The 27,660-nt window shown below is 38.7% G+C and overlaps 1 protein-coding gene and 1 long non-coding RNA gene across 2 annotated transcripts in view; both read right to left on the bottom strand.

The window, feature by feature from the left end:
* LOC124257833 (uncharacterized protein PB18E9.04c-like) overlaps window positions 1-27,660 on the bottom strand; it is a 198,574-nt gene that overhangs the window by 77,407 nt on the left and 93,507 nt on the right. The gene's annotated exons all lie outside the window — the stretch shown is intronic.
* LOC124257832 lies at window positions 1,289-16,872 on the bottom strand. Its single transcript, XR_006893381.1, has 3 exons — window positions 16,859-16,872; window positions 14,929-14,932; window positions 1,289-1,367 (listed from the first exon to the last, which is right to left on the bottom strand). It is a non-coding gene; the product is annotated as an uncharacterized LOC124257832 (long non-coding RNA).

Raw genomic sequence — 27,660 nt, 5'->3', positions numbered from 1 at the left:
GACCATGAAAATGTAAAAAATCTGTTACCTTCAACACACTGGCCTGCTATGGTACTGTTTTACTGCTGATAAAAAGTCTAATCCGATTTATGAGAAATGGCTCGTAACAATCACTGTGCTGTTTCACATGGCAGATGATATAACTTAGTTTACGACTATCGTTACGGGAGTTTTACCTTATATTTTATTCCAATCAACACACGAATGACGTAGTGTCGTGATCATCCCCCATGACACAGAACATATCTTGGCATGTCTTTAACGTCGAATTTCACAGGTTATCCCGATTAGTCTTTGTCTGTCTGTCTGTCTGCCTGTCCGTTTGTCTGTGTGTATATATATTGTATATATGCACATGTGCATGCATGTATGTCCATGTGATCGATGCATGCATTTACATGTATGTCACCCCCTCGAATAACCTATAGATTATCCGTTTGATAACATTTTAATAGGGCCGTGAAGATCCGGGTTGGAATTGGGTGAGTGAGTGAGTTAAAACTTAAAGTCACATTGGCACTATTTCAGCCATATCGTGACTAAAACTAGTTCTAAATTCATAATACATATATATAATCTATAAAGCCCTGTCAACGAAGGACAGCAAAATTACTAAAGTATCACAGATTGAGTTAAAACTAGCTAGCATATATCTTTAAAAGTAGAAAAGCATGTTTGGACAATACAATGTAAAACTGGGCTATAGATCGCCAACATCTGAAGGTAGATCACAATACTAGGGACCATGGGGACTTACAGTGCCTTTGCTACCTGCATGGACCCAAGTTGGATTTACACCATCCCTTCAGCCACTGACAATTGTAGGAAAATTTAGCCGAAAATTCAAATAACAAAAATGCTACGTTAAAAAATTTGGTACGTTTAAATTTTACTTTGAAAGATTTGGGTCTTACGTACCCCCTCAACAGAGACCAAGGATACTACATACCATCGGCCTATGAAAAACTAATCAAACTATAGACGCTATAAGCATCCAATCAGCTTGTTATTACAACTTATACCCCTTGTTTATTGGCTTCGTTCCCAGTCTCATTTGTTGTTCTTAGCCTCCCACTGACCTCTCATAATTATATACCAGTTGTTATTCAACTACATGTTGGTGTTAATGTTAACCTGCTGTTGTCAAAACATTCTGTGTATATATACACCACTACTTCTGGTTGTATTCACTTTAAGATTGATAACGATGTAAGAATCTACATTGAAACGTCTCTCTATGCAATACATAAGAAGTTGTCATCCATAAAGTTGTATGTTTCATTTTCCCTCTCAGGAGGACAATAATTTTACGATACTTTAACCCCTTTGAGGATACAGCCACTAGCCATCACAGTTACTAATTTATACTACAGCGTTTAAAATACCATTTATCTATGTACAAATCACTGAACAAATCTAATTCTTTTAAAAATGCAATAATTAAATGAGAACTGACTTTATTGGATTGGAAGTGGTCTTTAGCAAACCATGCTATAGGCGACTAACGAAATCAGGCGGTCAGGCTCGGTGACTTGGTTGAAACACGTCATTGCATCCCAGTTACGTGGATCGATGCTCTGATGTTGATTTCTGGATTGTCTGGTTAAGATTCGAGTATTTACAAACCGCCGCCATACAACTGGAATATTGCTGAGTGCGGTGTTAAACAACAAATCAACCAACCAACATTTTAATGAACGGTCAGTAACTTGGGTATCAGTTCAATCTCCGCATGGCACACAAGCAAGGATTTTGCCAAGTGCTACAGCAAAAGTGATGGATCTGAAAACGGGTATTATGATAATAAGTTCCCAAAATATATTTAGTTAGGCTGATGGTTACACCATGTAAAATGTGGATAATATCACTTACGTAAATAATGAAGACAAGCACATACATAACTTTTCATCAATGTTTATAAGTCAAAATCTTTATATAAATAAAACATTTCTCATGTCAGGCAGCACCGAAACTGTTGCAATCTTTTTTAAAGCATTATGTTAAACATTGGTAATTATCATCACATATATCAGAGCCACCATTACCGGTACTTTGCCCCGTTCCAAAAAACGATCGTAGCGCTACGATAATTGTAACTCCCACGTAACAAAGACTTACGATTGTCATAGCGCTACGATCGCTTTGAGGAACGGGGCCCTGGAACTTTAGCCTTCTTTGGGGGCTGGTTGTCGAAGCTGGCATGCCTCTCACATGACTGTAAACGTGACTTTGTGGCGATCAGAAAAATCGTTATGGACAATGGTACACCACAGGAACAATAATGTCAAATTCAACGTCTGATACAGTCAGTGAGGAGTAAGGTCAGGGATGTTATTGCAGTTGGCGCAGATTATACCACATATTCACATTGTGCTAGGTTATTAATACTAATGCGATTCTTGTGGATTGTATACCAGGATCTTGAATGAAGAAGAATTAATCTCATTTACATCATACGATAATATCAGCAGTGCAACCAAGTCCTTTTTGTTCCATGTTTGCTTCTCTGAATGCAATGACGGTTATCGATCTTATTACGTTTATTATTCCTTGAAGTCTGTTTATCCAGAGTATACGTTAAACTGACGAAACATTCCATTGTTATTGTTAATGGTAACATAATTATACCATGAATAATATGGGGTGTTGCGATTCGTTTTCCAAATGTGTATATGCAGTTATTGGACGTGGAACAGTTGATGCACTGCATCCATGTATATTTGATTCCGAATATAATGTGTAAAGCTGAAACACTTGATGTCTAATACATCAGCTGACCAAACCGACGACATTTACATTCAGAGTTTTACACGTTCATGACTGTTAGGTGTTCTTCGTGTGTCCATGCAATCATGGGTTATTTCAATATAGTTCATCAACAATTACTAAATTGTTGTCATGTCTGTAAATGTACACCACACTTCCCCGACAAATTGCTTTGAAAGGATAAATTCTCTGTTACCATATACATATGTGTGATGGTCATACATCGCACAGCAACATTCTTACAGTCAGAACGTTAGATTACATACGTAAATATCCAAGGATCGCGTGCCATCTAAAATCTATTGATAATTCTAACAAAATGACATTGTGTCAGATTACAACAACTGACACCTTGGAATTCACAGACATGTAGTGAGTGAGTTAAGGATTTACGTAACATCCAATAATCGACACATGTTAATTTTAGATACAGAACATAGTATATGTTAAAATAGAGGATGCAAACGCAGAGTTGCCGTGAACTAAACCGTTTATTTCGACGGAACAACTAACATCAGTCAGAAGCTCAACATGTCATGTAGGTAAAGAACACGAGGATTGAAGCCTGCTAATGCCTTTTATCAAAGACCTGCCGTAAAACGATAATTTCTTAAAGAAGATATTATTGCAAAAAAGTTGAAAACACAATGATACTGTGACCAATAAATAATTGTTGTCAGTCAGCAAAGTACTGACAGTGATAACCATTCTTTTCTGTGGTCATTCTGACGCTTCAATCCTTCATATACAACATGTGTACATTTGCCACTGCATACTTGAAATATTACACAGAAAGTTTAATCAACAGTATTATGACAGAATTACACACGATGGGTTTGTTTTTGGAAAGATTCTCTTAGTCAGTAGAGTAGAAATCCGGATGTGATTATAAAAATCAAAGGGAGATAATTGTCTTCGATTCATTCTGTTATTACACAGGGCATTTAATATATATATTATACACACGAATTAGTTGTTTTTAGAAACACTTTCTTTGACATTAGAGAAAGGGGATATATTTGCCTTCATTTTGTTTTCAAGAGGAGAAAGTAATCACTGCATAAACAGAGAAGCGATCATGGGAATCAGGAACAGTTGTACAAGGAATGTGACGCGGCTTCCTCCTGACTCTACAAACAGAACACAAGTTGCAAGAATATTTGAGTGAGTGAGTTATTATATAACGGTACCTTGCCAATATATCAGTCATATAATAACGAGAAAGGTTTTGCATACACAATAAATACAAGTTGCTAAATAGCCAGTCATCGAAGGACAGTAAAATAACTAGAGTATCAGAGCTGTTTAAAACTAGCATGTAAATCTGAAACTATTTTATTTACGAAGACAATACAATATAGAAACAGGCTATAGGTCGCCAATAACTGAAGGTATATCACCATACCAGGGCTTTGCTACCTGAATGGAACCTAGTTGGATTTACATTATCCCTTCAGCCGCTTAGGATTTTAGTCTAGACTACCAGTTGTCCGACTTCCATTTTCTTGTGGAAGCCGCGGTGGCTGAGCGGGTTAGGCATCTGGCTTTGTGTGCTGGCGATTATGTACCTGACTCTGAGGGTCTCGGCTCGAATCCCAGATGCGGCTCAACCCAACAAAAGTACTAGAATCTGTACTTTACTGAGAAATTGTAATACCAACATATGTTATGAAATGGATTTTTAACAAAACAATGTCCTTCTACTTCAACGACCTGCTGTTCTAGTTGTTTCTGTACTATCCAAACTGCTTCAAAAAGTGAATTCATCTTGTTATAATGAGATGACCTGTTATTGACCAAACGACTTTTATCAGCTGCAGGTGTTTCATTTTTCCCCCGTATGTCCAAATGCTGTGATCCTTCAGTGTAGATGAAGCATCCGTTCATTAGGTATTACAGAAATATATATATATATATATATATATATAATATATATAATTATACATACGTTCATCACAAAGGGTCCCAGTATAGCCAGCATTGCAGTCACATTTCACGGTGGAGCCAGATGCATTGCAGGTTCCGTGACTGCCACACTCACTGCCCCCGCTTGTACATGGCGCTGAAAAGACACAGATATTTTGATAGGACGGTGACTAGGTTCTGATCGTATTTATATACATCAATGGCTGTATCAGTACGAAATACTTACTTAACTACTGCATTAACTATACACGTATATATACGTACAGGACATTTCGCATTATCCTACATATGTTTTTTTTTGTTTTGTGTTGTTTTATGTGAAAGGCTTGATACAATGTTGCTACCATCAATGATATATAGCGCTAACTACAGATAACTATGGTCGCATTACCATTTTAAATGTGATACATATTAACCCAAATAAATTTTAATTCTGCATTTGATTTATGCAAGGGTTGAACTAAATCATCTGTTTTGCTACATCCATAAGAAGACGAAAGTACATACGCAGAAGAAACAAAACATGTAACTGTAAAGTTACATAAAGTGGTAAAAATTTCACGTTAACATAATAACATGATATGACATCAATCGTCCAGTCAATGTTTTACCATAACATATATTGACAAATCTAATCTGGTAACGATATAATAACGCGCCCTAAATGAAGGGTAGAGTTACAACTCAATATACAATGCCAGTATTGGATGTGATCAACATGTGCACATTAACAGGCAACGCTGGGGCTCGTTGACGACAACAGCTGATTTTTAGACAACCTGGGAGCTATTGTTCCAAATGTCAACCATGGATTGATACAGCTGAACAAATGTTGTCTACCAGCACTGCATCTTAAGACAACTAAATTTTTATCCCAGACAGGTCGGGATGTCAGTGTGCAAGTGGGTATTATCCTGCTATAACGTCACATTTTGTTGCTAAATGTGAGCAGCTTTGGATTCAACGTTTTCCCTTCGACACTTATCTGTTAAGTAAGTAAACCAGTAACAACGCAACAATGTCGCCATTGTCATAACACAACACTATTATATAGTGCAGAGACAGAGATTAATTAGGTTGGAGCCGGGTTACTGACACATGTACACTAACGTGGTATTTGGTGTTTTAATACTTTGGGATCCTGTTTGTAGTGAAAGAGAATATCAGAAAAAGAAAGAACTATAGTGAGTAAGTGTGTTAATATTTAACGTCACATCGGCAATGTTTCAGCCATATCGTGACGAGAACAATTTTGACGTTGATAAAGAATATGTGTATATTATAAAACCAGTCGTCAAAGGACAGTAACACAACTAGACTATCACAGTTAAATTAAAACTAGCATGTTAAGTTAAAACAAATTAAATAGCATTTTTGGACAATACAGGAAACACTGGCTAAAGGTGGCCAACAACAGAAGGTAGAACACCACACTAGGGACCATGGGCACTTACAGTTCTTTTGCTACCTGCATGGACCCTAGCGGGATAGTAAGAACTGTAACATCTATTGATTATGAACATCAATATGATAGCAATAAGTGCCATCATCATCAATGAATGAATGATTATTTCTTCTGAACGTGTACAATAACAAGACTCAATTTTAGTCATAATTTATGTTTATATATGATCGCATTAAGCTATATTAAAAAGGAGAAGAATATATGAAGTGAGATTATACTACTGATGATGGGATAACTATAACGGCAAAATCCGTACGCTGGATCGTCTCATGAACGGCGCTGCGTGTTACCTAATTTACTTCCACCATAATGAACCGGTGGACTTAACGTCAAACGTAACGTATACAATAGTTACATAGCACAGATGATCCAGTTCCAGAAACATGTTTCATACGTCATACCTGTTCCACATGTGGCACCCGTATATCCGTCAGTGCAGGTGCAGGCAGCGGGTGTAGCGGTGGTGTCACAGGTACCGTGGGTGCCACATTCACCTCCACCCGAGGTGCAGGGAGCTGTAGGTGCTGCAAAGGCAACAGTTTCATATATCCTGTATACATGGGGTCAGTAGACAGATTGGTTTGTTCTTGAACTCCGCATTCAGCTATATTCAAGCAATATGGCAGTACAAACTAGTAAATGTTTTGTTTAGATACATGAATAAACATTTATAGTCTCATTAAAACGGAACATATCTTAACGGAGTTGTTTTATCCATCAGCCGTTAACACTTGGAAAACCCCACACTGTCATGAAGAGCGCCAGCGAAGATATGCTGCGATGTGTATCACCTGACATCCTGGGATCCACGCCTCTGACAGTCTGAGAGACACTAATAATACGTTCTGTATGAAAACAATTTCTAAATGAATTCACCTTGTGTGATTATTTTATGAACCAAGGGATAATGAAATCTTTAGTATTGTGCCGTCCTGTGTAACTCCATTTATAATAGAAACTATGCAGGATTCCACACAACCCCTAAATATATCATATATAACCGGATCGCAATGAAGGCAAAAACCGTAAGCTGGACTGACTATCTTACGAAAGTCATAGTGTTTTACATTACATCTACTTCCCAGCATAACGAACCAGTAGGATTTACGTCAAACCTAAGATTAACAAGCGTTATGCAGCACAGATATTCCACTGCCTAAAAGAAATTTACACGACATACCAGTTCCACATGTGGCACCCGTATATCCCCCAGTGCAGGTGCAGACATAGGTAGAGCCGCCGGTGTCACATTTACCGTTTGAGGTACATTCATTTCCCCTTGCGGTGCACACAGGTGCTGTAACAAAGGTACCAATTTCAACAATATACACGTGAATCGGTTTGTGAACTTTATCCGCCGAGTACTTCTCATGGGATGCCTACTCAAGAGATTCAACCAAATTGTAAAAAGAGCAACCCATCATATCAGGCTGACTCAAGGGGTAAAGGAAGATATTAATGTACTGTCGGAAACAGAAAAAAACCACCTTTTTTTCACATTTATTTTTACAATTTATGTGTTTGATATGTGAAAGTGTGAAATATCTGTTAAACTAAGTTCTGTCAAACTACAGTCTCAGTGGTATGGAGATAGGAAATGTAAAAAATGACTTTACAGAGGAGGTATTAGTGCAGAAATGAGCAATGCGGGTTTTCTTCTAAGCCCAAAGCAACATATTTGGAACAGACCATGGCTTTATGCAGATTAGCGTGATATTGATATTGTATCACAAAGGACACTTTTTAAATGCCCATTTTGGGTTCATTATGAACGATAGCTGACTTAAAAATAATAACTTTCATGCTGAAACTATTAAGGATGTAACTACCATGGAGTCTCACTGTCACTATAAAAAGAAACAGATAGGATGGGTCGTCTCAAAAGCAAAACCAGAACGGGTGTCGCAGACGATGATTGAGGTCCGGCTGGGCGGTAGAGATATCAGCTAAGATATGATAATCCTTTAGGGGAATTAAACTGGGGGAGTACACGGCATGTCATAACAATTTACAAATAATATCCAGTCCTGTCGATCTTCGGGTGGTCATTCCACCTATATATTTTGCGACATGTAATACGATGCTATTTCTATGGTTATCAGGTATCATACTCTTTTACATGTCTCAACATAAACTTTATGAAAGAAAGACACGTAAGATGTTAATCGACAGATGAGACATATTCAACACAGGAAAAAGCGCAAAAGATATTTGAGATGACCCCTTGTGCCTGTAGGCAGCACATGCATTTCATGCCAGGTGATTCGACGGTCCGTCGTCCTACCTGACTGAGCGACCTAATTGCCATCTATAGTCTGATCTATTGTTTTCAGCAGCTATTTGTATTTTTGCCCGATTTTACGAATAAACATGCTTTTCTGGATATCCTCTTACGCATCCCAATGAATGCCCAGTAAGGCCGAAGTGGGTTATTTCGATATTATGTTATTTGCAGTTGTGTAAATTTTAGGGATACAGAGTAAGAGCCTGAAAACAGGTGTTTTTTTATCTATTTCCGACAGTACTATAATACATTGCTGGAATGTTTAGGCTGTGTTCCCAGACCAATAATTGGTGTGTACAGCTACGTACAATTTTTTACCGTCTTAAAACGGAACATATCCTGACCCTGCTGTTTTATCCATCAGCTGTACTTTCTGTACGAAAACAATTGTCCGGAAATTTATATTGTGTGACTAATTTCCCAATCACAGAAGCATAATTCTGTTGGATTATCGGCCATTGTATTCCCAGAAATTCCAACGTGGCTGGGTAACCAACAGAGGACGATGTCGTATTGACCAGTAGCAAGATCATTATATAATTCAATAATTTATATTAAAAGTGGATGTTTAAGATAGATTTTTAATAGCCTGAAGGCAGGAAAGAGAGCCTGAATAGATGATATATTGTTTATATTTACGGTGTTTATTAATATATTTAAGAGCCGTTAATATGGCGTTTGCTTCAGCTGTAAAAATATAGTTATTATCAGGTATTCTAGAAGATATTGTTCTGGATCCAATGACAGTCATGTTCTTCACGAGTAAGTCAACTAGTTATGACTATGTAAAATGTTTTGGCATGTACATAGCAGTGAGTGAGTTTAGATTTACGCCACATTCAGCAATATTCCATCTATATGACGGCAGTCAGTGTGTAATCGAATCTGGACCAGACAATCGGGTAGTCCACAGCATCGACCTCCGCAGCTGAGATACGATGACATGTGTCTTCCAAGTCAGCGACTATATAGCAAAGTGGAAGGAGAGTATTGAAAGGTTTTCAAGTTCTGCTCCAGGAGCACGACCACCAAATTCAGTCGAGGTCAAACTTGTTGCCATGTAAACACAAGATTGTTTTCTTCAGAAATCCAAAACTACCAAAAGGCACCGGTTCATCACCTGACTTATATATGAGCCATGATTGGTGAAGATATAATGAACTGTTTTTATGGTCTGGTCCGGAAAAAGTGCACGGAAGGACGGGCCGACGGAGTCCATTTGAATGACCATTCTTGAGATATCTTGCTGACAAGCTTAACATGCAATTTGACATGATGAAATCTTCAAAGTGTCGCTGTGACCTTGAAAATTAAGTGAAGGTCACCAAATCCGACTGGGCCCTGCGCCTTTCCTAGATAAAGGTTGGTTTCAAACATGAAGAAAATCCAGTGAATGGTTCTTGAGGTATCTTGCTGACAAGCTTAACATGCAGGTTCATGCAGGTACGTACGGACGGACGGACGGACGGACGGAGCCTAATACTATAGGCAAGTGCTATCCAGCCTTATTTAAAACTTCGGAAGACCTCGCCTCTACGTCACTGACTGCTGGTTGTGTGACTGCTTACAACACTACAGTCATGGAGCGTGCTGTTCTGTTCGTATGCACAGGTAACTTTATTCATTTAGTTCTATTCTAAGCGATATTTTCAAGGATAGTGATGTTCGAAATGTTTAGAGTGAAAACAACGTTAAGCCCTGTGGTAAATCAAACTCTTTGATCAATTCAAGAGGTTTTTTGACGGCAAAAGGTCGTTGTTTAACTTAACAGTTTTCATAATGTCTTAATAAAACATAACAACTGTATCATCCCCATGTGTATTGTCTGATTCATCAAAACATGCGCCTTGAAAACTGGTTTTAATAGCTAGTAGAAACTTCATGCAGGTGTATAATGGTCTGTTTTGTGATTTCAGCTGTGATGATCCTGGCTGTGATAAGAGAGGTCAATACTGCAAACCAAATGAAACAGACACGGTGCCTGTCCTGACACTAGCGCACCATGTGTGTGCACAGGCTGATACAGTGGAGATGACTGTGCGACAGGTAACAGCATAACATTCTCCATATGTGCACAATAAATATGTGTATACTGTAACTATACAGTATGAACCTTAAAGCCACATTCCCGATTATGATGAAAAGTAATCTACAATGTCCTTTGATCTGATCTAAAGTGAATGGGTTTTCAAACATGAAAGCAAGTGAATTTTTAAGATTACAGAGAAAACATGCCAAAAAACGCTGGATTTCCTCATTGATAATACACTCTCTCAAAAAAGAAACGCAACCCCTATCTAAATATCTGACATCATTTCTAGAATAAAGATGGTGAATGTAAATTAGAATTTTCTTCAAAATACTGTTAATACGTTCCCATCTGATCAGTATAAGCTCCCAAACGGAACCATTTTCATACATGATGACCTTTGTATCCGTGTTATTTGAGAAAGTGCGAAATTGTCATGTACAAAATGCTAAAAGCCTGTTGCACGTGCAAATTGTTGAAAACACAGTTCATGTAGAGGGTTTTAAAAAGCACGCGTAGTTTGTAATTTTTCTCTCATAATTTGCTCTGCAAATCAAGTTCGAAAATGCCCCGTTTGAGTACAGCAAATCGAAATATTGCCATTGGTCGCATTGAGGCCGGGGAAAGCTTTGGAACAGTTGCCCGTCATCTAAACGTACACAAAACAACAATCTCACGACTTTGGAATCGTTACACACAGTTCCATGCAATTGAAGATCGTCCCAGGAGCGGTAGACCTAGGATCACCACACCGGCTCAGGATCGCTTTATTCGACTCAGCCACCTACGTAATCGGCATGCCACACCCACCATCACTGCAACACAGGTGCCAGGTTTGAGGAGAGTATCGGCCCAAACCATCAGGAACCGTTTACATGAGGCAAATTTACGTGCAAGAAGACCAGTTTTCGGGCCAACGCCAACATCGACGCCAACGTCTCAGGTGGTGTACTAACGTAAGGAGATGGACCCTAAGAAACTGGAGAAGAGTCTGGTTTAGTGACGAGTCTCGTTTTCTTCTTCAACGACGTGACGGTAGACAACGTGTCTATAGACGAGCAAATGAACGTTTTGCACCGAACTGCGTTCGACAGGTCGACAGATTTGGAGGAGGAAGCATCATGGTATGGGGAGCCATGTCTTACAACCAACGGTCAGACTTGGTCATCATTCGTGGCAATTTGACGGCACAACGGTACATTGATGACGTCTTACAGCCACATCTTCTGCCGATAATCGCCCAACAGAGGGAGTTGTTTCAACATGACAATGCCCGCCCTCATACAGCTCGTGCAACAGTGGCATTCCTACAGAATTCAACGTCAACGTGATGCCGTGGCCCTCCAGATCGCCAGACATCAATCCTATCGAACATCTGTGGGACCAGCTGATCGTCGTGTTCGTGCACGTACACCACAACCGCACACGTTGGTTGAACTGGCCGCAGCACTCCAGGAAGAGTGGAGAGCAATCCCCCAGGAAAACATCCGCCGTCTGATTCGTTCTGTTCCGAGGAGGTGCACTGCTGTGATTAGAGATCGTGGCTCTACAACGAAATACTGAAGACAACGCCCCCTAGCGTAAATTGAGAGTTCGATACTGACCTGCATTAACTGTTACCTTATACCGTGCTGACCTAAGGTTCACCATGTCAAATTTCATGGCATTATCTTTAAAAATACAAATGTAATAACCAGTTAAAATTGATATAAACATTACCAAAAAAAACAGGGGTTGCGTTTCTTTTTTGAGAGAGTGTATTTACCAGAAATTTGGGGGTAAAACATCAGGACAGCAAAATAAGCATCCCCAATTTTGCTCCACGCCTTGCGGATCTAATTCTTCTTGCATTCGACAGACCTTCTTGTCAGGTTGGCAAAATCAAAACAAAATCAATTTGGCCAAGACGTTTAACTTAAACGTCAGATATATGTGCTCTGTTATTGTTGAGGCAACATTAAAAAGCCAGTTTCCTTCCGCTGATTTACCCACCTGAACTTGAAATAAAGGAGACCATTGATATCGCTTCGTGTGATTCATAATTAGATCTATGGATAATAGTTACAAATATAGTGACAGACGAACACTATACAAAGCTGTATGACAAGAGGGATGACTTCAGATTTCCAATATTCAACTTTCCCTTATGTTCAGCACTATTCCAAAAGTTCCAGCTTATGGTGTTTACATTTCACAACGTTTGGGGTTGCAATCGCCAATGCTGTTTTATCAACATTTCAAAGAGCGCCATATGAAGTTGCTAGAAAAAGGTTAAAACATTGAAGTCCTAAATAAAGCATTCAAAACGTTGCATGCTAGACATGTGGACGATATTCTGTGCCAAAAAACATTGTCCGATGCAGTTCCGTATTTCGGCTGTACCATACACTCTCGTGTTTTGAATAATTGACTAGATTTGCATTAGTTCATGACGTGTGCCACCGGAGGGGCCAGATAGGCTCACCTTCTCGCGAACATCTTGATATTATGTGCATAACATACATCTTTCTACAAATGATATCAACGTTTTTCAAACAACTCAATTCTTTCTTTTTTAAATCAATAGTTAAATGAAAATTAAAATTTGTTAAAAGATCCTTAACATTTTTTTTACACTGAAATGATCGAAAAGTCAACACAGTCAAGGAGGACATGCTGGGTACAAGGCTGTTCTGACATACATTTGTGTATTTAGGATAAATGGTCGTACACATTTATGCAGGTACACTTTATATTTTTCTTCTTTGATGGGCATTTTGGGAATGCTATGTATGGGAGTTGCGCAGGGCAGATAGATATTTGGTTGTGAAAGCGTGTTTAAATGTGTGTGTGGGTGTGGTGTAGGCTAAGTTGGGAATTGTACTTTGGATGCAGGATTTAAACCCCGCACTTAAACATGGATGGTCAGAGTGATTAAGAGAATTGTTTTCAGTAAACACATTCATTAATATCTTGACATGAATTTTTTCGGTTACTGTAATTCGTGGCCGCCAAGGGAATGAAGATTGTGAGAGAAGCTTATAAACTGTGATTGTTTGATGAGACCAATTACATAGATATTATGAAGTGCTTGTCGACATTTCGACTTCTCTCTATCATGGAATCATGTGTACAGACACTCTTTAATCAAAATGTTCTTTAAAAAAAAAGTCAAGCACTGTTGTGATCCTAACCGAAAGAACACCCCATAACTCTACCTGTTTGACAAGTGTTTCCGGTGTAGCCGTCGGTGCAGGTGCATGCAGTGCTGGCACAAGTCCCGTGGTTGTTGCAGGTGGTGGGATCTCCATTCGTACACGCAGCCTCGGAGTGCTCGATGAGGAATAAAGCAACAGTGGCTAAAGAGAAAATTGAAACGATCAATCCACAAAGAAATAATATTTTCTAAGCCAAGTTTACAACACCCGAAAGCGAAACACAAATAAATATTACGTTAAAATATATATTGTTAGGATGACACTGTTTGCTACCCCAAGAATGGCTTTGATATTTATCATATAGCATATTGGTGTGCAATAAGCAGTTTTATTTAATAACAGACAGGTAGTACGTTTGAAGTATGAGTAGGGTAAACCCAATATTCAACATTCAGAATGTAAACGGTCCCGTTTACAGGAAGGGCCATCGCAGCATGAGGTAGCAAGGCACTCCAGCGTGTCTCGACAGACCACCTCAAACCTATGGACCCGATACAACAGTACTAGGGGTGTCAATGACAGACCCAGGTCAGGTCGACGTTGAGTTTCCACCGTCGCCAATGCATCGCTACATCCGGTTGACACATCTTCGTTCATGCGCCACGACCGCAACATTCATAACAACCCAAATCCAAACGGTGCAGACAACCAGTGAGATTTTGCAGCAATTTTGGACGATGATTGATGAATTCAGATGATTCTCGCTTTCTTCTCAGACCTGCTGATGCACCTTTACTTGAATACAGACGTCGGAACGAACGTTACGCGGATAGCTGTGTACAGCAGGTCGATAGATCTGGTGGTGGAGGTGTCATGGTGTGGACAGGTATCCATCATAATGGCCGGACAACTCTTGTGCACGTGGTAGGTGCATTGGATGGGGTTCGCTATAGAGACGAAATTTTGCAACGTCACGTCGTTCCCTACATCAACGTCAAAGGTGGATCTTCCCAGCATGACAATGCTCGACCTCACGTTGCACGTGTTTGAGAGGACTTCCTCCAGCAAAACAACTTTCAGGTGTTACTATGGCCTTCTCGATCACCCGATATGTCCCTCATTGAAAATCTATGGGATTCTCTTGATCGACGCTTGCGCCAGCGTAATCCGCCACTTCATTCATTACAAGAACTGCACGCAGCACTTCAGCAAGAGTATCAACACATTCCTCAAGACCGCATTCTGTATCTTTTTTCTTCCTATGGGCCACCGCTGCCAAGCTGTTATCGACGCTCATGGTGGTCACACCAGATACTGACACCTTACTCTGACCAAGTGGCTTTAATAGCCCTCTGTGGTGTTACTTTCTGGATAATCATTTTTTGGAAACTTGTAAAGTGATGATTTTACTGTAATTGAGCAATGATGCCATGTTTGAATCAGTTTTATACACTCAGTAAATACACGCCAAAACAGCATGTCAAGTTGTTTTGGGGAAAAGTATATATACCTCAGTGCAAAAGAATAAGAGTCTCAAAACAGTTTCTCTTCAGCGTACAGAAGATGACAAATCCCCGCGGCCCCACACATTTGATAGAACAAATCATCTGACAGTTACTTGACTTTGTCAACTTGACATATTTCGACTACGTCCAAATCGTTTCCATGGAAATCATGAAACATATAATTGACAAACATCTGCAAATAGCTAAAGGCACCACTTCAAGATCTGTTTGATATATCTGCCAAGTCTTGTAGAAAGATTTTGAACGGTTTTCTAGTTGTGCTCCGGAAATGAAGACAACCCCTCCATTTTGAAATTAAGTCAGAATCGTTTCCATGGAAACCAGGAAAACAAAAGTGCCAGAACTCCGTAAATAGCCAAAGGCACCACTTTGGGATCTGTCTCATATATCTGCTAAGTTGAGTTGAAAGATATTGAAAGATTTTCGAGTTAAGCTCTGGAAACGAAGCCCACCCCTCCATTTTGAGATTAAGTCAGAATCGTTTCCCTGGAAACCAGGAAAAATATAAATGCCAAAAATCTGCAAATAGCACAAGTCACCACTTTGGGACCTGTCTCATATATCTGCTAAGTGTTATTGATATATATTGAGTGTTTTTTTAGTTGTGCTCCGGAAACGAAATCCACCCCTTTTTGAGACTAAGTTCAAATTGTTTCGATGGAAATCCAGAAAAATATACATGCCAAAAATCTGTAAATAGCAAAATTCATCACTTTCGGTATTGCTTGATATATAATATACATATATCAAACAATACCGAAAGTGATGAATTTTGCTATTTACAGATTTTGGCATGTATATATATATATATCAAGCAATACCAAAAGTGATGAATTTTGCTATTTACAGATTTTTGGCATGTATATATATATACCAATTGTTGTTGACAAATATTGAACGGCTTAAGAGTTATGCTCCGGACACGAAATGATTACGGACGGACAGACAGGCATTATATGCCGGGGAAGGGGGGTTGGGTGGGGTGGGGTAAAAATAGATGTGAAAATTATAGGAATGGACCTCTGACACGTGGGTGATGATATCATGGTAAGTTTGACCTGCTCTACCGGTAGTCCATTCACACAATGAAATATACATGCTCTGCGGCTATTCGAACGCTTATCCTATGTGAGATTTTATAATGGGAAAAGCCACACAATACGAATTAAAACAACCTTTACTTTATAATTACCTAATAATAATATTTTGTTCCTCAAGAGTGAGTGAGTTAAGATTTTAGTCACATCGGCAATATTGCAGTTATATCGTGACTAGCACGCCTTTTAAATTCACTAAACTCAGTTACATTATAAAAAGGACAGTGCAACTAGAATACCACAGAAAAGACTTTAAAACTAGTATGTATCTTTAAAATGTTATTTCTTTTCATGAACTATACAATATGAAAACTGGTTATAGATCGCCAGCATCTGAAGGTAGATCACCATACAAAGGACCATGGGGACTTACATTACGTTTGCTACCTGCGTGGACCCCATATGCATTTACATCATCCCTTCAAATGTTAGCGACAGCAGACAGATCTAGCCATAAATCAAAATCACACATATTCTGCGATTAAACATATGGTCGGTCTAAATTATTTCGGGTCGGTCTAAAAGTTTCGGGACTTGCGTATCTTCTCAGGAGGACAATAATTGTATAATACTTTAAACCCCTTTGGGGACAGAGCCACTAACAATCTGAGTTTCTAATTTAAACTACCAATCGTAAAATATATAACTGTCTATAAAACATGTTGATTAAAATTTATCAAGCAATTATATTTCTTTTAAAGAATATATAATTAAATGGCAATTAACATTATTAAAAGATCCTTAACAGTTTGTACACTGAGTGAGTGAGTGAGTTTACGTTTATAGTCACATCGTCAGTATTTCAGCCATATCGTGACTAAAACTAGTTATAAAAGCATGAAAAATACAGTTAAACTTTTAAAACCCTGTTGACGAATGACAGTAAAACCAACAAGAATACCACAGAAACAAGAATAGAAACTAGCATTTTGTCTAAAATTTGATATTAATCAGGACAATACAATATAAAAAACGGGCTGAGTATCTCTGGACAGCAACTGAAGGTTGATCACCATACTAGGGACCATGGAGATTTATAGTGTTTTTACTACCTGCATGAACCCTAGCTGGATTGACAGCCATTATTTAAAATAATAAATGTTTGGCAGAACTAAATATACCTCGAATGTTTTGGGACTGACGTAACCTCTCTGGAGGACAATAGTTATACGATACCGTAATCACCTTTCAGGATACATTCGTTAACGATCTCAGTTACTAATTTGAACCACCAATACTACAAAAACATCTATCTACAAAACATATGACTCAACATTTATTAATTAAATCAATCTATTTTTTAAAACCAATAAGATAATGAGAACTGACATTTTAAAACAGGTCCTTCATAGTTTGTGATTTGAAATATTTATCCCTTGTGTTGAAAAAGTCAGTGCAGTCAAGAATGACATGCTTGACCGTGATTCTTTCATCACAAGGGTTGCAAAATGGAGGATCCTCAGCTTTATACAGATATCCGTGTCTGTATTGAGTGAGTGAGTTAAAATTTAATGTCACCTCGGTAATATTTCAGCCATTTGGTGACGAGGTTGTGCATATATAATAAATACACGTTGTTAAAAATCCAGCCATCAAAGGACTGTTAAATAACTATAGTATCACAGATGGTGTTTAAAGCTAGCAAGTAAATCTAAAACAATTTTACTTACGAAGACAATACAATAGAAAAAACAGGCTAATGGTCGCCAACAGCTGATGTAGATCACCACAAAAGGGACCATGGGGACTTACGGGACTTTTGCTACCTGCATGGACCCTGCCTTGATTTACATCGTCCCTTCAGGTATTGGCGAATATGACAAATTTAGCCAAAGATAAAATAAACACATATTCTACGTATACAAATACGTGGCAGAAATATATACACTTTGAAAGACGTAATCTCAAGTACCCTCTCAGGAGGATAATATTTTTTCCGGTAAAAAACTTCAACCTTCCTTGCGGATACCGTCACTAACAATCGCAGTTGCTAATTTATACTACCATTTATAAAATACCATTTTTCTATTTACAAACGGTATTGTTCAAAATTGATTCTATTTCCTTTAAAAAAACTAATAAATGATAATTGACATGGTTAAAAAGATCCTGAACTGTTTTGACATTGAAATATTGATCCCTTGTGCTGGAAAGATCAATGCAGGCAAGCAGGACATGCTTGACTGTGATTCTTTCACCACAAGGGATGCAAAACGGAGGATCGTCAAAAGTGAACGAAAATATGCATCTGTATGGACTGACTCACTTACTCCAACTTTCAGTCTTCTAGTCGGCGCCATTTTACTATCATTTTGCGAATGTGTATGAAGGATGTTATCCTTCAAATCACAGCAAATAATTCTGAGGCAAATTACAAATAATACAACAATTGCTACCCCCTTCTTTTCATCCAAGTTTTATTGTTTAAGCCCTACACGTTTAAATGTGTCGTTATTTACTTGATGCTCAATTAAAAGTATATTACAACTATTACTCAATGATTCGCAATAGCCATTTTACGTGTCTGGTGTAATTTTCAAATCCAAAAATAAGCCGATAATACGTTTATTATGAGGAACACAACGTGTGGATATACTCCCAAACGTTGTGTTCTTCAGAATAAAGAAGTCGACGTCCATAAAACTCTCTTATCTAATATCGATTTACGAAAACATACAACCTACCTAGAAGAAAAACTAGTGACATTTAAACTAAATCATAGACGTCTATCGACTGACATAATTCTCAATGTAGAAATGAAGCATACAACTTGATGGATGACAACTTCTTGTTTATTGCATACAACTGTAATTTTCATCCAACACGTTGTATGTTTCATTTTTGACTCACCAGCTTCTAGAATGCTGATCAAACAATTTGTTATCAATTAAATTGAAAAGTATATCAACCTACCTGTAAGAAGAACTATCACGGCAAATTTCAGCATGATTGGGGATGTTTGCCTGCTAACCGTTTCTACGCCTGGACAGAAAGGCACTGCGGTGAAGATATGTGCGCTCCTCATTATATTATGCCCGTCTCCATAGCACCGTAATGTTGTGTCACATGGCCTGAACATAACATAGCATGACTCCTTATTTTCCCATGTGAAGCATTTGGACATGGGATTGGGTATGACTTGCCCACAACCTTCAAATATTTACTGACATTAGTTGAGTGTTGTCACGAACGTCTTTGTTTTAGCGCCACTTTGATTTGTAAATACAAAGGCAACAGAATTAACCATAAAGCGAAAATCTTGAATAATGTTTGTTAACGAATCATGAGTAGGCAGATACTGGGAGCTGCGTCGGCGAGGTTATTGGGGCGGGTCACATGACCCATACATCAAATGACATCATACCAGCATGGAGAACATGCTTTTCAACTTAGGGCAACTGTGTCATCTAAGAGGGGACAGATCTTTCGGAAATATAACACGGAGGAGTGCAAGATTATCCATGATAACATTACCAGCAATGATTCCCAGTGTCTCCAGAAGTCGTTTCAATCCCAACATCAGGTCATAGATGACTACACATGTGTCAGTCCACTGGCAAATACCAAGCTACGTTTGTCGTTAGAGGCAAGACGTTACACGACCAGAGACATCATGTTAGACTATATGACATGTGTCAGTTCAGAATTACCATACCACACTTTGATGTCTGTTGTCGAATCTAAGATACAGATACCATATAAATTACATGTTGATAAAACCTTCCACAACATGTGTTAATCTTAATAATAAATGTTTAGCCTCAGGACCCTATTAAGGCTGAAACCCATTTTATTCTCTTATTTATGGGATGGGGTTTCAACGTTTCACATAAGTTATTGGAACGATGCATATCATAAGTACATTTGTTTTGTGTGATTATTTGGACACTTCTGGCCAACCGCGGCGGCTGATATTGCTGGAATATTGCTAAGTGGCGTAAATTTAAACTCAATCATCGTTTACGCCATACGACGTTAAATGCATCAGCACTAAAACATGAGTCATTGTTGCCATTTTTGCTTCTCTGTATAAACTGCAGTTTTTCGTTATGTTTGCATTTAGATTTATCATTTAATTATTCCTTGGGGGTCAGTTTATCCAGATAGTAAGTTGATAAGATAAGTTCCGTTGCTTTTGGTATTAATAACATATTGGTACTCTGAAATATACGGGGTGCTGCTATCAATGTGTATAAAATGTTCAGCACCATTTTACTATTCATGCTCAGTCGATTATACAATGGACACAATTATTCTCTGGCGTTCACGTTCATTCTTTTTGATCGTTTGTTTTGTTTGACGTTAGGAACTTGATGCAAACGTAATCGCAACGTCGATAAAGTAGGCGAAACATGAAGTTGATGTGTATCACATTGCAGGTCGATACAACTAACTTCAAAATTATTTAGTTTAGCGATAGTTAGGACATTTAGCGTTATTCGCTCTGACACTCACTGCACAGCCTTAGTGTAACCAACCTGTGTCTTTGTTGGCATACATTTCGGGAAACAGGGGGATTCCAGGTAATAGTCACGGATATGATTCCATAACAAAATTAGGTATGAAGTTATATTGATTAGACATATATTGTGTGAATATTAAATTGTAGTGACAAGTTGCATAATCGTCAACGTTATTGCCACATGAACACCAACAAAGTCGAAGATGATTAATGTGTTGCTGTCCGCAGGATTGCCGAAACAAAGGCATGGTCAGTTTGGTTTGTTGGTTTGTTGTTTAACGATGCACTTTCAGCAATATTCCACCTCTGTGGCGGCGATCTGTAAATAATCGAGTCTGGACCAGACAATTCAGTGATCAACAGCATGAGCATCGATCTGCGCAATTTGGATACGATGACATGTGTCAACCAAATCAGCGAGCCTGACCACCCGATCCCGAATTCTAACCGGGACCCGCTCGGGTTCACACACTATAAGAACAATTATAGCATCAAATATTTTGAATACATCTTGACATGGTATTTCCAATTATCTTTGGATATCTGTACAATGTCATAATAGCCTTGTTACTCTGTGCAGCAAGAGTAGTTATTGCTTTAGTCCAACTAAGTTTAGGTGTGAGCACAAACCCCAAATATCTATATTCAGACACACTTACAATATCCATACCCTTAAATTTCCATTGCTCATAATGTTTAAGAGGTCACTATTTCGGAACACCATAACCTTAGTTGTTTTTCAAATTTTTGCCTGTGAAACTGCAAAAATATTCTAAAGCGAAAACCTTCTGCAAATTTAGAGGTTTCAAAGTAATGTTCACATTAAGGGACATAACTCTGCAGTACCTTAAAGGATTGGCACATCCCAACCCACTTCAAACCACCAGGTAAGAAATTGGATACTGTTCCGTTCAATCAGCAAGCGAAGATATATAATCAGCAAACATATATCAGTAATAAAGATAGTAGTGGAAAATCTGTGGACTAAGGAGGCAGCCCTGACGGGGACCTATATTGCATGTAACGTATTTAGATGACTCACCATCTGAGAAAACAGTTAAACCGGTAAATTCGGATACTTTTAGACGGCAACTCATAACGGTAAGTCATGAAGATTCCAGTGGGTCTTCAAGTACTCAGATTCAAACACGTCAACGTAAGCGGCAACCGGCTCTTCACGTAACAGAAGTAAGACACCTTCTCGTTCGGCACGGTCATAGGACAGCGGCCGAGGCCCGGTTAATATTTCAGAAGGATCTATCGACAATGACACCACAACTACTGACTCTGAGAGTGATCTCGTGACTGACAACACCACTCTCTCCCTTATTTGATGGAACGTTTAGGGTTTGAGGGACAAAATGAACGATTGCGAATCTTTAGCATATCTTCGGAAATTCAAAATGGTGTGACTTGTTGGGACATTTCTTATCGACATGTCAAATATGAATTGGTTGAACGGTTATGACGTTTTCTGTAGTCCAGCAGTAACACTATCTGGTTTTGGTAGACTTTCTGATGGCGTATGTTTATATCCACCATTCTATAAGCAAAATGTGTATTTGACCTTATCCATCGGCTGACAATTTGATCATCTTGAAACTGCCTAAAGGGTTATTATCAGTTGCAAAAGATATCAACTTAATATGTACTTAAATATCTCACCCTTGGGTTCGCCGTACTATTCTAACAGAGATCATACATGTAACATTGTAGTCCAGCAGTAACACTATCTGGTTTTGGTAGACTGTCTGATGGCGTATGTTTATATCCACCATTCTATAAGCAAAATGTGTATTTGACCTTATCCATCGGCTGACAATTTGATCATCTTGAAACTGCCTAAAGGGTTATTATCAGTTGCAAAAGATATCAACTTAATATGTACTTAAATATCTCACCCTTGGGTTCGCCGTACTATTCTAACAGAGATCATATATGTAACATTGAACAAATCAAACAGTTTGTTTTATAGAAACCGCTAATAGATAGGTGATTCATTTACAATACGCGGACATATGAATGCTCGTTACGTTTGTTTATTGTCAATGGTAGAGCTATTGGAGACACCCTTGGAGAATGTAGTTTTTGCAGCTCCAGAGTGAACCATTATAGCATCTGTCCACAGATATTGTTTTCCAGTTTATTAAGATGTTTAACATGGGAGATCGCATTGACTCAGACCATTTCCCACTGGAGTTGAATTGTAAATTACCATATGTAGACAATCAAAATTAACTGGCCGACGGAAGGTTGTTATGATAAAGGGAAAAAAATGTTTGGAATGATTCTCTGTGTAAATACTCTGTGGATAATTCATCTCAACGTCAACATTTACTTGCAATGCTTGATATGGACTTAGATGGTGCTATCGATGAATTTGTACATATACTACTCACACTTTGCTAAGGATCACAAAATTTCACAACTTTACTTAAACGTAGATTAATCATTTGAAATTGTATCCATTTAAAACTGGATAAATAATAATATGGTAACCCCTCTTTAGGCAAACAACCACTTTAATCTAACCTTATACACTTGATAAACGAGTAACCATAAACATGATTTTGATGGCACCAATCAACCATTTTGCAAATCATGGAACGAGTCACTGACAAATAAACAACACATGTCAATAGCAGGTATGGGATATACAAGATGCAATGACATACTTAAACCTAGGATCAATGCTTACAATAAGCTTAGTTATGTAAACTAAATTTGACCCCGCACAGAATTTTTCTGTTGAATCCACGATTTGATTTGAAAGTGTGAATAGTATATGATCTTTACTTCGTCTGACTGTATGAAGAAAAAAGGCTGATAGTAAACATGTTATCAGTAATAGAACCCCCCAGCTGAATGCAGAATGCAACGAGGCGTGATGCCCATAAGGCTCTCAGAGCATTTCGTCATAAGCGTGTTATACGGATGTGGATAAATTGATTCTAAGATAACCAATATCAGAAAATGAGTTATTATTTATTATATATTATTATTGGATATTTATATAGCACACATATACACGCACTAGTGCATGCTCAAGGCGCTGGTATTTTCCCCTCGATCATTGGATGTCAATCTCAACGACATATCTTATTATCAATCTCAACTCCCTGGGGATCATACAACTCTTGCTGCCACAAGGCGCACCTAGTTATTGCGGCTTTCCCATCCTTACGAGGTACCCATTCACAGCTGGGTGGACTGGGACACATAGTCACAGTACTGTGTCCACGTTCACTGCACGTTGCTCTAACCGCAACTGGGTGTTTGCACGTATTCATGTGGGCACCATCTGGTCATATACCAAAGGATTCGTGGGTTCTTTTAAGTGCACAGGGTTTTGTACCGTACACTAGGGGTTGTGACAACACTGAAAGAGTCTGCACACAAAGCTGACTCCAAGGTTTTTACACCCGGTCACAAGTGAGCTCGATCTCGGCACCTCATGCTTGCTGGATCACTAGCCTGGCGCCTTAGACAGCTCGCCCACCGCGCCCCCGCGGTATGACGCGAGGACTCGATGTTTGCCCTCAGCAAACATGCAAACACAAACTCTTCTTCATGTTGGGGGATCATGCTGCTTTTGTCTCTCGGGATACAAAGGCTGCTATTACTTGGGAGGCCTTATATTTATACCGTGGGCACAAACGTGCTCCAAAGCTGGCCGGCGTCCACGTTTTGCGTAGAAAGTCTTGACAACGAGCGCAACGTGTCAAAACTTTGATCAAAATATGAGGGAACCCATCAGAACGCGACAGGCCGGGAGGAAACGTAATGGCATCCGTAGTGGACTCCGGGCCAAACCGCAGTGCGCCTTTGAGCTTCCGGGACTCAGCAGGCCGTTTTTTTCCCAAGAGCGCATCACGGATACCGTGATAGACCGTGAAAAAACACTTAGCAGGACCTACCAAAACTTGATTTTGGGGAGAAAAAATGGCCAAAATTCCACGGCGCACTAAGTTTTGGGAAACGGGGCTGCCGTGGCCGCCGGGAACAATCGATTCTTGATCATGCGTTCCGTGGTTTTGCAAACACAGCTAGTTTGTGAAATTGGACGACAATTTGAAGGAGCGGCCGAGGTTTAGGAATTGGAACAATCACAGCATTACGCCATGGTGAGGGACATTCCCCTGACGTTCACATACCATAAAAATATTTGAAAGGGTCTCAGACACGTTTCCTTTCGTTTGCATTTCTCTGCTATTTTGTAAAAGAGATCAGCTGATCCACTGCAAAACACCTGACAAATGCTTCTTCAAGAACAATCCATTCATCGTGTCACCAGTTTATGGATATGTAATGACCTGATCAAGGTTGAGGAGATGAACGTTTCAGGTTTTCACTTATGTGCCTTAGCCATGTCAGGATTTGAATCTCAGAGTCATAACAAGTGTGATCATTGTCAGTGCCGTGTGAAAGAATTATATGCAAGATAATGAGTGATAACGATGGAGAAAAAGTCATTGTTAGTACAATTCTTTCCTTGTACGTAAAATATCATCATAGCATTGCATCTTGCAGTAATAGGAGAGAGAGGAGAGGAGAGAGAGAGAGAGAGAGAGAGAGAGAGAGAGAGAGAGAGAGAGAGAGACAGACATAGACAGAAAGAGAGAGACAGAGGTGTCCAATTTCACTGACACCGTCCCTGACTGCCAGCTGTGATTCGAACAAAGAGACATTGACAGATGCACACACACGCGCACGGCTTCCCGTCCATTCCAGCGTTCAACGAGTACTATATTACTTTCCCTGTAAGCCATTGGTTAACACTACACCCTGCATCCGTTTAAACATCAACATAGACATTCTCATAACACCATTTAAAAAATATCTCAGGGATATTTGCGAATACAACACCATTATAAACAATTCCAAACAATGGATTCCAAAGTGTTTCGATGTTAACAGAGCTAGCATCCAGATATTGATCTGACACTGCATGAGATTGAAATATCTACATTTGCTGGTACTTCATACTTTCATGTTTACAGTTTCCAGCAAGCATTCAAGCGGTAGCCTTATGTCGGACCAACTTTTGAACATTGTGCACAAACCATTAGCAAATCTTTCAAAATAATATTTGATTATAAATTATACATTTAAATATGTCTTTAGCCCAGTGTCCCCATACACCTTCGAGTTTCGAAATCAGTCCAGCAAAAAACATTATTTGCACCGACAAAAATTCAAATGTGCACCCTGGCATGCAACCAAAGGCACAAACAACACAAGACACATTATCTCTAACCAGGTGGGATCCAGTGCCTGTATCAATATTACCCTTCACGGGCGTATGCATTCTCTCCAAGATCGGTTTGGTATTCTCACAATAGATACCGATTGCTAGATAAATTAGGAACACAAATGCAATAACATTTAACTTTATGACGCAATTCCATATGCCACACACACCCCTGAAGGAGTGTTCGTGACTCATTTGTTTTGCTTGACAACAATCGTAATTAAAAAAGCATTTCTTACAAGTTTAAAGATTGGGTTCAACAATGGCTAACTCTTCATGACCTTTTTCACAAAGACCCGCTCCGAGAATTCTGTCTGTAGATTATCGATTGCAAATGTATATTTCCTTCATGTACGTACATGTACAGTCTCTGGAGCGTTTGGGTTAATTTAATTCGATGGAATATATAACAATATGATACTGCCATACCTTAATCAGGTAGTACCTGACATGCCGTTGTTACATACAAAGATTCCTGAATTCTGGTTTATACCACCCACTGTTAAACTGTGGAACACATTATTCATTCATGCAACGGCATGTTAAAACCTCCTCTCAGTTGAAATCTATTTCTTCCAACTCCACACAGATAGATCTAAATGGCTCATCGTGGTTGCAGAACAATTCATATTGACCTGTCCATGCAGGAAGCAATTGTACTGTAAGTCCGCGCGGTCCCTACTTTGTGATCTACCTTCAGTTGTTGGCAATCTATAGCCTGTTTTTACGTTGTCTTGTTATTTCTAGTTAAAATGTTTTAGATTTAATTACTAGTTTACTATATTTGTGATGTACTAGTAGTTTTACTGTTCTTCGTCAACAGGCTTTTAATTTCTACTTTTACTGATATATTATATAATAATTAATTGTTCTCGTCACGTTATGGCTGAAATATTACCGATGTGACGATAAATAATTACTCACTGATATTGACCTTCTCATACAACACTAATACATGATAATAGTGAATCAAAAGCAAATATTCATGCAACATTAAACCATATTCCCAACACCCAAAGTTTCAGTTCATGCGAAATCTTATACACATGTTTCAATGTACAATCTACGAATTAGCTTGAAACGAGTGACCATATTCATTCTTTTATACAGTCATGTAGTTGTGGAAGTGGTTATGTGATGTTATTACTGAATCGTTGTTGCATACAGTTGCCAATACAGATGTACCTTACCATGCAATCAGACACGTACATTTAACACGTAAAACACGTACATTTACGTGGAAAATATCCTAAATGAACAATGTTAATGGACATTCGTTTCCACATTTCTGTCATTCATTTAATGTATCAGATATAAATCTATGTCAGAAGCCGATCGACGTTGCAAGAATATATGCCCAAATGTAATAAGACATGGTAAAACTAAATACTGAGATATCATTATGAAGGGAAAACACACCGCTTTTGAAATACAGTTTAGGATGTTTCTTTTCGAACAGGGTTATCACATTCAAGGATGTCCTTTCCAAATATGACGCACATTGTCTTAAGTGATTGATTGTTGTTTAACACCGCTCTCAGCAATATTTCATCTATACGGCGGTCTGTAAGTAATCGAGTCTGAACCCATTAATCCAGTTATTAATATCATGAGCATCTATCAACGCAATTGGGATACAATGACACGTGTCAACCAAGTCAGTGAATCTGACCAACCGATTCCATTAGTCGCCTTTTACGACAAGCATGGGTTGCTA

The sequence above is a fragment of the Haliotis rubra genome, unplaced genomic scaffold (assembly GCF_003918875.1).
Source record: "Haliotis rubra isolate DU_JTF1 unplaced genomic scaffold, ASM391887v1 Scf675, whole genome shotgun sequence".
Lineage (NCBI taxonomy): Eukaryota > Metazoa > Mollusca > Gastropoda > Lepetellida > Haliotidae > Haliotis > Haliotis rubra.
Note: the sequence above shows the minus strand (reverse complement) of the source record. Positions and strands in the feature narration are given on the sequence as shown.